The sequence below is a fragment of the Tamandua tetradactyla genome, chromosome 24 (genome assembly GCF_023851605.1).
Source record: "Tamandua tetradactyla isolate mTamTet1 chromosome 24, mTamTet1.pri, whole genome shotgun sequence".
Lineage (NCBI taxonomy): Eukaryota > Metazoa > Chordata > Mammalia > Pilosa > Myrmecophagidae > Tamandua > Tamandua tetradactyla.
Genome location: NC_135350.1, coordinates 48,091,102 through 48,106,690, shown reverse-complemented (window position 1 = coordinate 48,106,690; position 15,589 = coordinate 48,091,102).

Sequence of the window (15,589 nt, the reverse complement as noted above, 5' to 3'; positions counted from 1 at the left end):
AGTACCGCAAGCTTCTCTGTTATCATGGTGTGATCCTCCCAAGCCAATTTGGGGCTGCAGGCCACTACTTCTACTTTCATCACATTCTCTGTTTGCGTTTGTTCGGGGGGTTCCTGTCAACCTGCTATGACAGTCTGTTCTGTCCTGCTCCTCTAACCCTGTGCCACCATCTCTGTTCTTTCTCTGCTATCAGTAGTTCCTGAACTCTGGTTACCGACAGCTTGCCAACAGCACACTCTGTGCCCTTGTCATCTCTAGCCTATCACACCTGCTGCTGCCACCTGTTCCAGTACCTTGCCAACATCTCCCCTACTGCCTTCAGTGCTGGCCGTGCTCCTTCAGGGGGAGGAAGGATTTCTTTCTTAATCAGTGGCTGCTGCTGGACAGTGTCACAATGAAACAGTGACATCTGGGAAATATCATGTCATCTGTCCTTGAGATGGTGTACTACTCTCATTGTTGCCAAGATATTTAACCATGAAATTCTGAGGTCTTCCATGTTTCCTGCTGTAACAATCCTTTCTTTTCCTAGCTTTCTAAGAACCTCAACTTCCAAAATAAAATCTAATTGTTTGTTAAAACCATTCCAGTTAAACATTGTTCTTTAGTCTTCTTGATTCTATTTTCAAAATTTAGTTTGATATGAGAAGGGAAAGGGAGGGATATGTTGTAGATGAGCACTTGGTTCCAGTTTCAAGCATATTAGCTAGGATAATAGAAATAAGTCTAAAACAAAGAGACCTATTATGCTTACAGGTAGGTCCGAGTTAAACATTTACATTTTAATGTGGATATTAAATTGGTAAATGATCTGAAGAAGATCAGTAATTATGATACTGGTAACGGCATCACATACTTTTGGGTGAATGGTGTGTCCCTAATATTCTGTTTTTCCAAAATGCTGGAGAGAAAGCTGCAAGTGGCAAGAAAGAGACAGGAAAAGTGAGAAAATATAATTCGGATTTAATATAAATTTTCAGAACACAAGATTTTTTTTGCCAACTAAGAATCTAATCTTGCATATCAGTAGAATCATAGATTAATAGAGACCCTAAGCTTAACGGATAGGAAAAGGTATTAAAGCACTATGTAAGCTATTAACTGTTATGCAAGTATATGGATTTTACTTGAGAAGGTTATTTCGAAAGTAACACTTTTGGAAATTGTAAATTGACATCCTAATAAGGCAGTCTATTCCATTTATGAATAGCTTTAATTGATAGAAAAATTACATGAAGCCAAGATCCAACCTCAGTAAACTAGATCAGTGCTCTGGAATGATAACAAAAAAAGGAATCTGATCTAATTTGCAAATATTTCAAATATTTGCAAAAACACCTTTGCAAAACTGTTAAATACAGAGTAGTTATGTTTCTGCATTGTTGGAGGGGATGGTGAAGAGCTATACAATTTTTTGAAAAGTTATCTAGCAATATATATTGAAATGAAAAATGCATGTATCCTTTGGCCCAGCTATGCAAGTTCTAAAAAGCTATCTCACAGAAATAAAATTATTGGCATTTCTGAATGTTTATTATAGCATAATTAGTAATAATGGTAAAAAATATTGGAAGTGACTGGAAAGACTATCAAACACTATATATGTATTGTTTATCTATTCAATGAACATAAAGAAACTGTTTAAAAGAATGCGTTAGATTCATATGTAGTGATTTAGTCCAAGAAGGCTACCCTTGGTATATTTTTATGTGAGATTTGTATAATCATGTGTACTATAAGAGTTAAAGCAAACAAAAACCAACTCAAACATATATTTCAGGATATATGTCTGTAATAGTATAGAAAAAGGTATGGAAGAACATCTTATAGAATGTTAACATGTATTTTATTTTAAAAAATATCCATCTCATTTGTTTGAATGTCTGCATTTAAAAAATATGCTTTTTAAATTTATACATGAAGTCCATTTTTTTTTAAAAGATAACGCTCAATCAATGCTGTTTTAAAATTGTGCATGAAATTGTGGTCCTTCCAGGACTTTTGGCTTGGAAATGAGATCATTTTCCCAGTCACAATGGCAAACTTATAACTCAGGAACCATGATTTTTATACATTAATCATTAAAAATCCTGAAATAATTGTTCAACTTGAATTAAGTTAGAACAATATGGCCTCTGTCATTTTTGAAACATAGACTTTTAAATGGGATTTAAATTGGTTATGCAATTGTCAAAGAATTACAATTTCAAAACAGGCATAGTTCTCCAAATCTTTTATTTCTTATGTTCAACATCCCATGCTCTTTCAACCACACAATATGATAATATTCTCAGATCCTTGATATTTTTCATTCTCTAGCTCTATTTTAGGATATGTTATCCTGCTTTGGACACATTTGTCCACATCCTTATTACAGTATCCTAATATTACATTTGATTTTTGAAGCTTATCATAATAGAATTTCTACAGATATTGTGGCTAACAGCCCAGATCTTTTAGTTACGTGTTGTATTTGTGAATATTCTAACATGAGCTATGTTAGGCCCTGTATGTATCTTGTACCTAAGCAACTTATTTTTTTCTCCTAAATGTTAGACTTTACCATCATTGATTTTCAACTTGATTATGTTCACCACATAAAAATAAAAAAAGAACTACATTGTATATATCATATGGATAAAACTATGTGAAAATCCACCTTGAGAAATGTACCTTTGCTCTATTTGTCTACTTGCTCTGTAATAAGTCAAAGTGAAAACAACATTTGTTAGAGTCTGAGCTGCCCTTCACATCAAATTTTCAAATCAACATTTGTGCTCCAGCCTAGCTTAGAGCTTATCATCCAGTGAAGGTTAACAAAAAGTGTAGTTAACTAGACTCTAATCCCAGAGAAAGACTTATGACAAGTTCTATGCCATTCGTGGTTGGAAAACAAGTTCATATAAAAAAGGTACTTCTCTATGTATTTAATAAATCATACTGCTGATTTTTAGCTATGCGGACTGACCCCTACTTTCACAAAAACTTTGTCAATAGAGTAATGTTAATTTGATACCCTTAAGGAATTGATGAAAAGACACTGAACTCATTTTAACCAAGTGCCTGAAAAAATTGTTGAAATAAATGCCATTTTTGGAGGTGGACTCAGCAGGACTAATTGTTCAACTTCTTTAGCTTAGCAGGGTGGGAGACAGATGTGAGACAAATAATTGTATAAGGAGCAGTGTAGGAAAAAAAAATACAGAGAGATACAATTCTGGGAGTAGGGATTCTTGGAAAAGAGTGGAAATACTTTAAAACAAAGAGCATAGGAGGATCTAATCTAGATTTGGGATGGGGGGTGAGTTAAGAAAGTCTCTTTTGATGGAGTTCATTGTAAACTATATCACAACAAAGAGAAAGAAGAAATTAGTCAAGGAAAATGGTGGGAAGTGTAAGGGTCATTTCAGGGGACAGAGAGCATATATGTTCCTCCAACATTTCCTGCCCCAATTCTTTTTGTTTAATATTTTTATTGAGAAATCTTCACACACAGACAAACCATGTTATACAATCAATGGCTCACAATACTACCACACAGTTGTGCAGTCATCACCACAGTCATGTTTAGAACATTTGCATCACTCCAGAAAAATAAACTAAAAGAAAAACTCATACATCCCATATTTCTTATCCCTCCCTTTCAAAGACCACCAATATTTCAATCTACCCAATTTTTACTCTTTATCTTCCCCTACTGTTCATTTAATTTTTATCTTTATCGTTTTTTTTTTTACTCATCTGCCCATATCCTGGATAAAAGGATTACTAGACAGACGGTGTTCACAATCACACAGTTACAGTATAAATATTATATCCTTATACAATCATCTTCAAGAATCTAGGCTTCTGGAACACAGCTCAGCAGTTTCAGGTACTTTCCTCCTACCACTCCAATACACCATAAACTAAAAAGGTATTTCTATATAATGCATAAGAATAACCTCCAGGATAACTTCTTGAACTCTGAGACTTTATCTTGACTCATTTCTCTCTTCCCCCTTTTGGGCAAGAAGGCTTTCTCAAACTTTTTTTGAGATGCCCGGTCTGGAATCCCCCGAGATTCAGTTCCCGTGTTGCCAAGGAGATTTATACCCCTGACAGTTGTGTCCCTAGGTGGGGGTGGGGGGTGGGGGAGGAGGGCAGTGAGTTCACTTGTTGAGTTGCCTTAGAGAAAGAGGCCACATCTGTAAATAAAAGAGGTTCTCTGGGGGTGACTCTTAGGAATAATTGTAAGTAGGCCTAGTTTCTCTTTTTCAGGAAGAAGCTTTCCAGGGGCAAGCTCAAGATCAAGGGCTCAGCCTATTGAATTGGTTGTCCCCACTGCTTGTGAGAATATCAGGAATTCCCCAGATGGGCAAGTTTAATAGTTCCTCCTTTCTCCCCAGTCCCCCAAGGGAATTTGCAAATACTGTTTTATTATTTGCCCAAATGACTCTGGGATATATTGGAGCATCACACTAACCTGTACAAACCAACAAGACTTCATGCCTTATTCAAGATTCCATGTAATTATGGTGTTCGAATAAACTGACCATACAAATTAAATTAGATAATGTGCTACCTAAAATATAAATTTTGCACCAAATAAAACCTCTCTCCTTTTGGTCTCACACAGAAGTTGAAGTTTGAAAATATGGACCATATCGTCCTTCACCCAGTATTCTGGTTTACCTTAGTCCTATCCAGATCAGCTTCATTCATACCCCCCATTTTTCATTTAAAAGGACTGAGTCACATACCCCTTATAATTTAAATTGCATTGCATATTTCTTAGGGCCAATTAAAATCAAATTAAAATCTTGAATGTGGTGATGGTTACTCGACTTAAATTTGTCGAAATTCATAGACCAGTGCACTCAAAAGAATGAAGTGAATTTTACACTATGTAAATTATTAAAAGAAAATTTTAAAAGTACAAATTAAGCATAGCATTGATTCCTGTTGGCCAGTTGTCATTTTGTTTTCATCTTGAAAAGCAATAGGTGACATATAAGTGTGCACAGGATTACATATGCTTCCTGGAAACTCCAATCTTCCCTAAATGGAATGCTTGCTCTTGTTTTTATTTGTTTGATTGTTTTGCATTTTTAACATAAAAGAGGCTCTTTGATACAGCTTTAATATATAGGCAGACTAGGAAAATCCCTAGAAGAAAAGTGTTTTGTACTATACTGATTTGACAAATAGAGTGCTCTTTTAAGACTTTATTCTGATCCTACATGACTGGTGCCTTTGCTATCTAGAAGAGATAGGGCCATTCTCACTAGTAGAACACATGATATGAGCACCTCAATGTCATCACTCCAGGAATGGGAGGACATGAGAGATCATTATTTCATAGCCCATAAAACTTGCAGATCACTTTTGTGAAATTGGAAGCCTGTCGTTTCTCTACTTGTCATTTGATACCACTGTCTCTAATATTTACAAAAAAGGAAATCCCTTGCAATTTATACACCTCTTTTGCAATTATACATTTACTTAGAGTATACATTTAAATAGCATTTTCTTTACCTTTACAGAATTGAGGAACTCTGACTTAGAAAAGGCAAGTCTATTTATAGTCATTTGTTGACTTTCATCACAGTGTAGATCTCCCTCTTCTCCAAAGTGATTTTCTTAGAAATCTATGAGGAGAAAAAGGGTTGAATGTTAATGGTTAATAATACCGAGGTTTACAATGCACCAGGCACGACAGTTATTTGTTATTGTGCATTAGTTGTTGTTAGTAGTTGTTAGTTATTGTTATTGTGCATTAGTTCCTTAATTTTCACAACAACTAAAGTAGCACCCAGATTCAATCATTATTACTTAATGATTGAATAATGAGGAAGTTGAGGTCCAGCTAGGTTAAGAAAGTTGCTCCAGATTGCAGAACTAAGGAGTGTTCTAAGATTTTTGTCTGCCCCATGGACAGGGGCTTTGTGTGCCAAAGTTAGGTGTACTTGTGGGGAGAACTAATGCTGAAAAATTCACCCAAGCAGCAACTGAAGCTGATGTTTAGATTTATGTTGATTTTTTCCTATAGGATGCTCACATCTTGTGTCAACTCATATTAGGACCTCAGCACTTCCTGGTTCTCAACATTTATACAAGAATGCAGATGCTTGTGATTCCCTTTAAGAAGCTACAACAGAAGTCTGTCAGAATCTTCTGAACAGCTTTAAGTGGCAATATACTGAGTGTAAAACAATTGCAAAGGAAGAGTACAAAGGTTTCCCTCCCTCTTAGTAATAAATGCAAAGGAAATAAAGATAATAATAATAATTTCCAACATCTTCACCAGCTTTACCTTAGTAACAAAACAAGATCCTTTCCATGGAAATAGACAATTCCTTCATGATTTTTTTTTCTTAAAACACATCGGCTGTTTGGATTTTAAATCTTAGACTTGTCCAAAACTTTCATTAGGCTGATGCTTTGTTATATTAAACATACAGTCCTCTTGCCCATCTTTCTCCAAACAAATCAAAGCACATTACAAATGAGCCTTAATGCATGGTGAAGTCCTAAAATACTTTTTTAAAACTTTGAAAATTAATCCCATATAAGAAAAACTCTTAAAACTGACAAATTTAACATCTTTGTTTTATTGTTACAAAATGCATTAGATCTTGTTCCAAGTAATCTTTTCTAGCAAAGTAGCCCCTGAAAGGTTATTTAACTCAGTCACTGTGAGGTTATTTGTTTTATATTAGGATACAGTTGCTTTAACTACCATGAATCAGTCTGGCTGCTAGAAATGCATTCTGACATGAAGATCTAACGCAAAGACCTTCTCTTTTGAAGGGAAACAAGTTAACTCAAGAGATTCATACACCCTCCCAACTAGTATACTTGCTGGAGGTCTTATAGTCAGAAAATATGACACATTAGTGACCCTTACTGCTTTGCTGGTTCTGGCAATAAAAAGGATTGCTGTTTGAAGAAGACAGTTTAAAACACAGATGGGCTACTTTGCTTTGATTATCTTTGGGCTTGTCCTAAGAATAAGGCAGATAAATCTCATGTATTTCATAATCCACAGATATTCACTGGAATTATCTTTTAGCTGCTGAAACACTTGTAAGGATCATAATCTGAACTTCTAAAAACTACTGGACCAAGCTTTTGATTATTAATTTTATGTTTTACTATCTGCATTTCTCCAAGCTGAACTGATTAGAATATTCTTATACTTGCATATTAGACTTTTTCGTATATTAATGAAGTGCACTATTTTGACATATTTATTGCAATAAATTATATGTGCAATTATTTGACATTCATTGTCACATTTGTGTTCTTATTTGTTCCTCAAAACAAAGGACATTGGAGCAAAAATTATTACCCCGATTTTTACAGAGAAGAAAATGGAACTCTGAGATTTAATCAGGACACCACAGTTCTATGCTGTGTGTGCATTTATATGTGGGGTGAGCCGTTGAGGTAGAATTCAGTTATACTGAATTCCTTTGGGGGGTCTTTCCCACTCCACCTCCTGCTGCCTCCACAAAATGAACTGTGTGGAGTCATGGCAGGCTGCCATTCTGCTCTGCTTGAATCTTAAGGAAATCTGGACTGTACAAGGTTTACTTTGCTTTGTTTTCAAGTATGGGTACTACGACAACCAGCTACATTTCTGCCACAGAGTCCTCATTTTTCTGGTCTCAGATATTTCTGAATGTTGTCATTAAGATGAAATTCACACAAGAAATAAGTTTTAAATAGTTAAGTAATGTTTAGTATGTACATGTGTGTGTAAGAACAAGAGTGAATCCCTTACTTTTCTTTTCCATATTGAGTTCCTTCACATTTGCCTACACCATTTATGGAATGGAGTTCTAAAGGAAACTGAGGATGAAAACAAAAGCAGAGGGAAGTAAAAGCAGGATCCCTGATGCACTTTTACACATTCAGAAATCATGGGGTGAAATAAAATATCTGCACCAGGATCCCTTTTTTTATCCTCCCTAAAGTCGAAGTACCTGAAGAGTGGCTATTTCAGCAATGAGTCTGAAATAATGTAGCTCAAGCTAGGGAGCAGACTCTCAACCATTAGATTTATTTATTCATGGAGCAAATATTTACTGGATAACGACAATGTGTCAGACATTATTCTAGATGCTTGGCAAATATTTGTAAATTAAACAAAGATTCTTACCCTCATGGAGCTTATATGCTAGCTGGCTGAGGCAGACAATAAACAATAAATGCAATACAGAAGTATGTCCTATAATATGTTACCGGTGATAAATGAACACTGTCAGAGCATGGCTTCTGAAACTAAACTGTCCAAGTCTGAATCCCATCTCCTCTACTTTCTAGCTGTGTGACCTATCCACTCTGCGCTTAAGTTTTCTCATCACCAAACAAATAGACTAGATGATAGTGCCTACTCCATAAGGTTGTTGTGAGCATTATATGAATTAATACCTGGCCACAATGCCTGGCCCACAGTAAGGATAATGTAACTGTTTATTACATAAATAAATAATTTTGATTCAAGAAAAATAAAAAAGAAATGCAGCATGAGGATGTTAGGAGGTGTGTGGGGATCTTTTTATAGAGTGTGGCCAGGTGACATTTGAGAAGAAAAAACATTCCCCTTAAAGGAGATGAAAGATTTAGCCAGACAAATATATAGGGGATGAGCTTTCCAGAAAGAGGGAGCAGCCCATGGGAATATCCAAAAGAGAGAGCGTATCTGCTGAGTGGGGAAACCACAAGAAGTCAGTATGACTTGAAAGGAGGAAGCCTGGGGATTCGGAGGGCCTTGAAGGTCACCGGGAGGGTTTGAGTGAAATGAGAAGTGACTGGTGGTTTTAAGAGAAGTGGCATAAGCTAACTTTTATCTTTAAAAATATTACTTTGCTGCTTTAAGAATAAACTGTAAAAGGAAAAGTAGAAAACTGGGAGACCAGTAATTGCAACTCCCCATGTGAGAGGTGATGGTGGCTGGAATGAGGATGGTTGCAGTGGAGATGGTAAGAAGTGGTTAGATTTTGGGTATACTCTGAAGATGAAAGCAAAAAATGTTCCAGATAGACTGGATATAGGGTTTGCAGGAAAGAGAAAAATCAAAGATATATCCAAGATTAGAATTTATTTTAATGATTTCTCCAGTCTGCCCTCCTTCCTTCTTACAATTTTCTGCATCCGCCCCCGTTTTCCCTTTATATCTAATGCCAAGAGAACTCCGGAGTCTGGGAAGAATCCTAATGTAAAGAAAGGAGAGTGGTTTCATGAGAGACAACAGGACAGAAGAGAGAAGAAAAATCCATCTGGAGGAGGAATTCAGGCTGGCAGCTTCTCCCACAGAATATCATGGACATCACATCCAACTGGAAAGATGCAGATGGAAAGGCTTGATTGCCTGATCCTTGCAATACTCAGCTCTTAGGGTAATCCTTCAGAGGATGAGGCAAGTTCAAGAACTTCCCCATAACTAGTATGAATTTTTGCATACTGTGAGCATGGGGAAAAATTGGGAATTTTTTAAAAACATAAATATCATACTAAAACCTACCTTGAAAAAAATGGGGGCTTTTTGTCTCTTCTCTCCCTCCATCCCAAAATGTTTTCTCCTTCTGTTCTTCCTCCTCTATGTATGAGTATAAGCCATAGATAGATAAATATCTAGATGTCAAATAATAATTGACTAGAAATTGATGCTAACTTCCCCCAATGTCTTTCAGACTGGATATCCCAGTCTCTACATATAGAACCAGCCCACTTCCACCCACACACTGAGAATGGTGGTTTTCTGAAGGAAAGTACCACATGGGGAAAAATTCTTTTTTGTTCTATTTTTCATGTTCTTTCAACATTCCTAGGCTTCCTCTCTCTTTTCTTCTTACTTTCCCTCCTTCCTTATCATCAGCTGGAAGTTAGCTGTGAAAGCCATTTAGAGTTTGAAACCTGAAAGTCTTAGTATCTGTTAAATGATGTACCCCTCAAAAAGGAATTTTCCTCAAATCTGACCACAGTCATTCTCTCCCTAACAGATGTTGCGGCCCCAGGCTGCATTTCTCTGGGAGCAGGAAGAGGAGGGGGTAGGGATTCATCAGCATCTTCCATCAGAAGTCAATAAGCTGTCATTTGGCCCTCCATGGCCCTAAGCAGGTGCTCCTTCCCTTTCTTCTGACAATAGCGAATGTTCCCAAGACCCTCAATGACAGCCCCTAGGTTAGTATTTAGTGGCTTCACTGACAGGTGTTTCTCTGTATAACTAGACAACAGGTGTTTGCCCAGTGCAGCCTGCCAAAAGCCAGGGAACCCGAGTAGAAAACAAAGCCCATTTGCGAAAATGATTATTGTAATTAAGAGCTGTGGTAATGTAAAGGATGAAAACACATGCACACACAAACTTAAACTCTCATGAATCCTCAGTTCCCTGGCTAGAAGAAATGATAGACAACAAATCACCCTGCATGATAATGTACTTTTAAATGCCAACGTTCTCACTTCTTTTGGGAGAGAGGTTTAAATAACGATTGAACCATCTTTTGAAATCATTGTGCATAAGGATCTTCATTTAGGATTTGCATTATTGTGCACTTAGGAAATTATAAAGCAGTGCATGCTGAAAGGAGCTTTCCTTTGAGAAGTTTAGGATTTACTTGGGAAAACTGAAACAACTAAACAGCTATGCAATTATTAAATCAAAGTACTGGTGACTCTCCTTATAATTCCAAGTTCCATTTATGACTCTCAAGTCCCCAGCAGGAAATGTCTCATTTACAATCAAGAAAAAGTCTTGATTGTTATATGGTGTGTGCTCTCAATCTGTCCCTTGAGGATTGCACAGGAATTATAAACATAGGGCACGCAGTAGAGTGATTTGCATAAAGGAAATTCATTTTAAAACATCTGTGAATATAAACTTCTTCACTCATATGTTTCAGGAGCTAAGCTAAAATCTTTTCACTCATCTGATCTGAGCAAGCCACCAGAAGGAAAAAAAAAGTATGGTGTGGATTAAGGTCAAGGACCCATTAGATATCAAAAAAAGTTGGGGACTTTACCAACATGATTTTTCATATTTTGTATATGTGATCCTGATATTCAAAGAAAATTACATTTATTAAGCCCCTTTGCTTCATTTAAAATTCCATTTTGTTTATATTTACATTGGAACTAGGGGGGAAACATAGGGAGGTCAACTCTAGCTGTTACATATGGGGATTATCAAATGCTTTTATATAGTGATCGTTGAATGAAAGGTCCAGGACTTTTTGAGCTAGCTATTTTGCAACAACAGCAATAAAAGATTGGAAGATTCAAAAAGTGCTTCTCACAAACAGTTCTTCAGTAACCACATCATCTAGAGGTTAGAGGAAGGGAATTAGTTTTGTTTTGTTTTGCTTTAATAGCTTTAGGTAAGCAGAAATTACTTTTCGTACTTCCCAGAAAGTACTCAATTGTAGAAAAAGCATGCAAACAGCACTTCTCTAAAATGTAAGGCTTAAACTTTTCTGGGGAAACAAAAAAAATCTAAATCAAAGCAAAACATTGACTTACTATTGTTGAAGGCTTATTTCAAATTTTGTGCACTTGCCCTACAACAGTTGCATCTCAATTATAGTCCTCTTTCCCCTTTAGCACTAATGGAAAATAAACACCTTATTATGGAAAAGCTAAAGCATAGTTTGCGTGTGCTGGCTTTCAGACTTTGTCTGAGAGTTCAGCTTTGATCAAATTACTTTCTGAACAAATGGCCTTTGAATTGGCTCGTGAATGAATAACACATGCATGTGGTCTGGTTTCTGCAGCCTCCTATCTGTTTGTTGTTGATAGTAGGCTTGGTCTCACTTCTTTTCTCTCTACCCCTTTCCCATTTGGCACCCAGAAGGATGCCCTAAAAGGGGTACTGAGCTTCCTTTCTCTGTATTCCCATCAAGCATCATTTTTCATGTATGAAGGCCCATTTCCTCATGGCCTGTCTCTCAAGGTGTTACAACTATTCTAATAGCTTCTATTCAAATCACTACCCTCTCCCATATTCATCGATGAGAAAAGTTTCTGAGTCCCTGCCCTTCTTCTCATTCCATGCACTTCTTATAGGAATTAAGACTGGAAGTACTCTACTTTTCTACCAATGCCCAGAATGCCCCCTCTAGACATTATTAGATACAGGCTGTGCCAGGAACAAGCTCCCTACAAAGAGTAGAGTGGGCTCTGTTTGGGAACAATGGTGGCATGTGTTTTTCACCCATTTGTAACAAGCATAGGAAACTGCACTTCCTGTCTTCTATATCTGGCCATGGGTAAGATAAGGGGCTTCTAGTAATTTAAGAGTTGTTATTTCTTTGCAGTTGGAAAATGTTTGCAAGATAGCTGGAGGTTTATAGTGTTTTGGGACTCATTGCATAGATGTACCAGAAACTAAACAAAAATATTTCACTAGGTTACTGGAAAGCACAAGAGTTGAGCTCAATGAGAAAAAGTAACCAATTTCATTGAGCCAATTCAAGTCACAAAAGACCTCATTTTAGTAGCAAAGGTTGGCATGCTTTCTGACATCAAAGATGTGGAGGAGACCAGTGCAGGTTGCCATTACACAACAGCCCCCTTCTCAGATAGAAGTAATAGATGCTGCAGGAAAGGCAAGAAGGTCTAACCTCAGGCCCTGGTCAGTTTCTAACAATACCATCATCCCCCTCCCACCTCTCAGTCTGTTTATCTCTCACACATGGCCCTTCCTCCCTCCTCAGCCTGCTCAGTGTCCCTTTAGCCATAGACTATGTGTTGTTGCAGCTGCTGCTCACTTGGTGGTGAAAAGCCAGATCTGGATGAAATAAAGGGTCCTGTGAAGGTTCTCACTCCTCCAACAATGCAGTTGCCTCCATTAAAAATTGTATAAAACTAGAGAGACACCACCAGAGATCTGGTTAGAAAACCTGATACTGCTGTCAGGATACAGCGCCTGAATATGTGGGAGGGTAGGTGTGGCTGCTTTAGGCTCAGAAGAAGCCTTCCCTGGAAAACATTTTGAAAGCCACTGGTTTCTCATCTGCTTGGACCAAGCAAACAAACAAAAACAGACCTTGTCTTCCATTGTAAGGTTTGAAACCTAAGAAAAGGCCAACCTCACAGTGCTTGCACCTCTAGGAGCAGAGATTTGGCGCCACTGAGGTAGCTGGAACCAGTGCAATCTAGTTGGCAGTTAGAGAGCCTCCAGAGACTCTTTCTCATGCTTCCAAGAGTTGCTCACCCCCTCCCACTATCTGCCACTTGCCCCTCCCTCTGTCCCAGGCCAGATGTCCTCTGAATGTACCAGGTGCAGGTTCCACCTCTGAAACCTTGGTCTTGTCAGCCTTGGCCTCTGTTTACAACCAGAGAAACATTGAGAATAACACTTCCCTTGGGAGAAGGGAAGCTTGGACTCTGACTTCTTCATCTTGGTCATTCCGTTGAGCCTTTGCACTCCAGCCCAAGGATAAATGTAACTGTATCTTCCTTTGAATTGATTCCTGTGGTTAATAGGGTGTAGCTGCAACCACAAAGGAGGTGAGGCATAATTGGTCACTCAGTTTTCCACACAGAACTAGGGGCAAGTGGGAAAGGGGCCCCAGCGCCCAGCTTGCAAAAGGTGAGTCCGAGGTGATGGGACTACCAGATCTTGAGGGACTAGAGAAGGTGTGTCCGAGATGATGGGGACTGTAAAGTGAGCCTAAAAAGGTTAGGGTTGCAGCAGACCCACGTGCAGCCTCTGCCCCCTCCCCCCCATTAATGAGACCCATTAACCTGTTGGGTAGAGATTCTGGCCCCTAGTCAAGGGTTGTGGGCAGAACATAGCCTTTAGAGAAGCTGCAGGTATCCAGGCACAATCACTTTCTCTTTGACTTTGCTTCCAGGGCTAGGAAAGAGCAGGAATTAGGGAACCACACCTCGCACAAGTTCTTAGCGCACTCCCTTACAACCTTAACCAGGCTTTGCAAGTTGTAAATGGATCGTGATAGTTCCCGGGAGGGGGTGGCTTTTGGCGATTCTCTTTCCCGAAAGTCTGCAGAGAAAAAGTGGTAGGGTTTGTTCTTTTTTGGGTGGAGTTTACACCAGCAAAGCAAGGGGTAGCAGATGAGAAATGAGAATTTTTCAGACCTCGGATTTGGTGTGAACACAGATTCTGCCGAGTCGCGCTCCGGGGTGGATTAGGAAGGGCGCAGTCTAGAGCTGACCACGCTTTCCTCCACCGAGTTGCGGAGGGAGGGGTTTGGGCAGCTCAGCGCACTGTTCAGACTGGACGTCGTCTCCTCCGTTTCGTTATTCAGCTTTGCAGGCCTGTTTTTCAGGGCCCAAATTCATGTTTAACCTTTTATTATAACTTTTTAAAGTTTAACACCTACCCTAATTGGTTATGCACACCCAATGCCAATTCTGTTACAAGTGTGAGCGCTTGAGTGTTCATTTTCCCCCCTTAATGTGGAAGAAACAATCCCGGGCCTGGTTCACCAAATTTAGATCACTGCCCATAAGGGCTGGTTAATTCTCTTCTTTCAGTGGACTCCCGGGTGTTTCTAAAGCCTCATTATCGGACCTGGGAGGAGGCCATAGCGCACTTAGCCACCCGCCAGGTTGAGGTGGACTAAAGCCTAAGCAGGTGTCCTGCCCTATCTAGGTCTCTGTAAGCAAGTATTTGATTCTCAACTGGACTCTACATGACTGCTTCAGTTTCAGTGCAGGTGGGCTCTGAGAAGCAGAGAGCAAGAAGAAAAGACAAGAGGCCAAATCTCCGTTCCAGAAGCCTGGTCTCCCAAGAGTCCTAGTCGCCTTGGCCTCTCCGGTTTGGGGACGAGGCAGATGGTGCGATTGGGGAGGAGGCCACTTTACTGTTCTCTCAGCAGACTCCTCGTGAAGAGGAGGGGGAGAAAGAAGCAGCGGGATTTGCTTCGGGGAACCGTTGCCACTTTAGGCATGAAAGAGTAGATTGTGACTCGCGTGGTGCGGGGCGGGGACGCAGGGGGGCGGATGGAGGTGGGCGGACTTTCTGATAGGATCCGGCAGTGTCTTAAATCCTAACAGCTTTGTCACCGGCCTTAGGGCATCACCAGCAGAAGGCACAGTGCCCAGTCTCAGCATCCCACAATCATCCACCCCGAAGGAGGCAACTTCAGCCAAGTAGACCGTTCTGAGGGACCGCTGGGTCTGTTTTTCATTGTCTACTTTCAGGGCTGCCTTGTAAGAGTCTGCCTACCCACAAAGGTTAGGCCTGAAGTGTACATCTTCAGCCTAGAAAAACGGATAGAGAAGGTATGTTCCTCCCAGAACAGCATCTTATCTGGGGTGTTAGGAGCATGGTGGCCCTGACGTGCACATCTGTGTGCAGTGTACCCTTTCTTTCCCTCCTGAGCTCGCTGCCTTGTCCAGGTGACTTTCTTACAGTTGCCTTGATGTTAAGTGCTTTGACCACTGGAGAATTCCGATCCTGGACACCTAGGTCCATATACATTCTATAAGCTTTTCATTATTGAGATAGGAATCCTTAAGTGGGTACTCAATAATGGATAAAGGTGTATCTTAACGTCAACCTTGGCTTATGCTACATTGGCCTTATCGGTCAGTATCTGAGTCTTTTCATTGAAATGACTGATGAATAATGTATCAG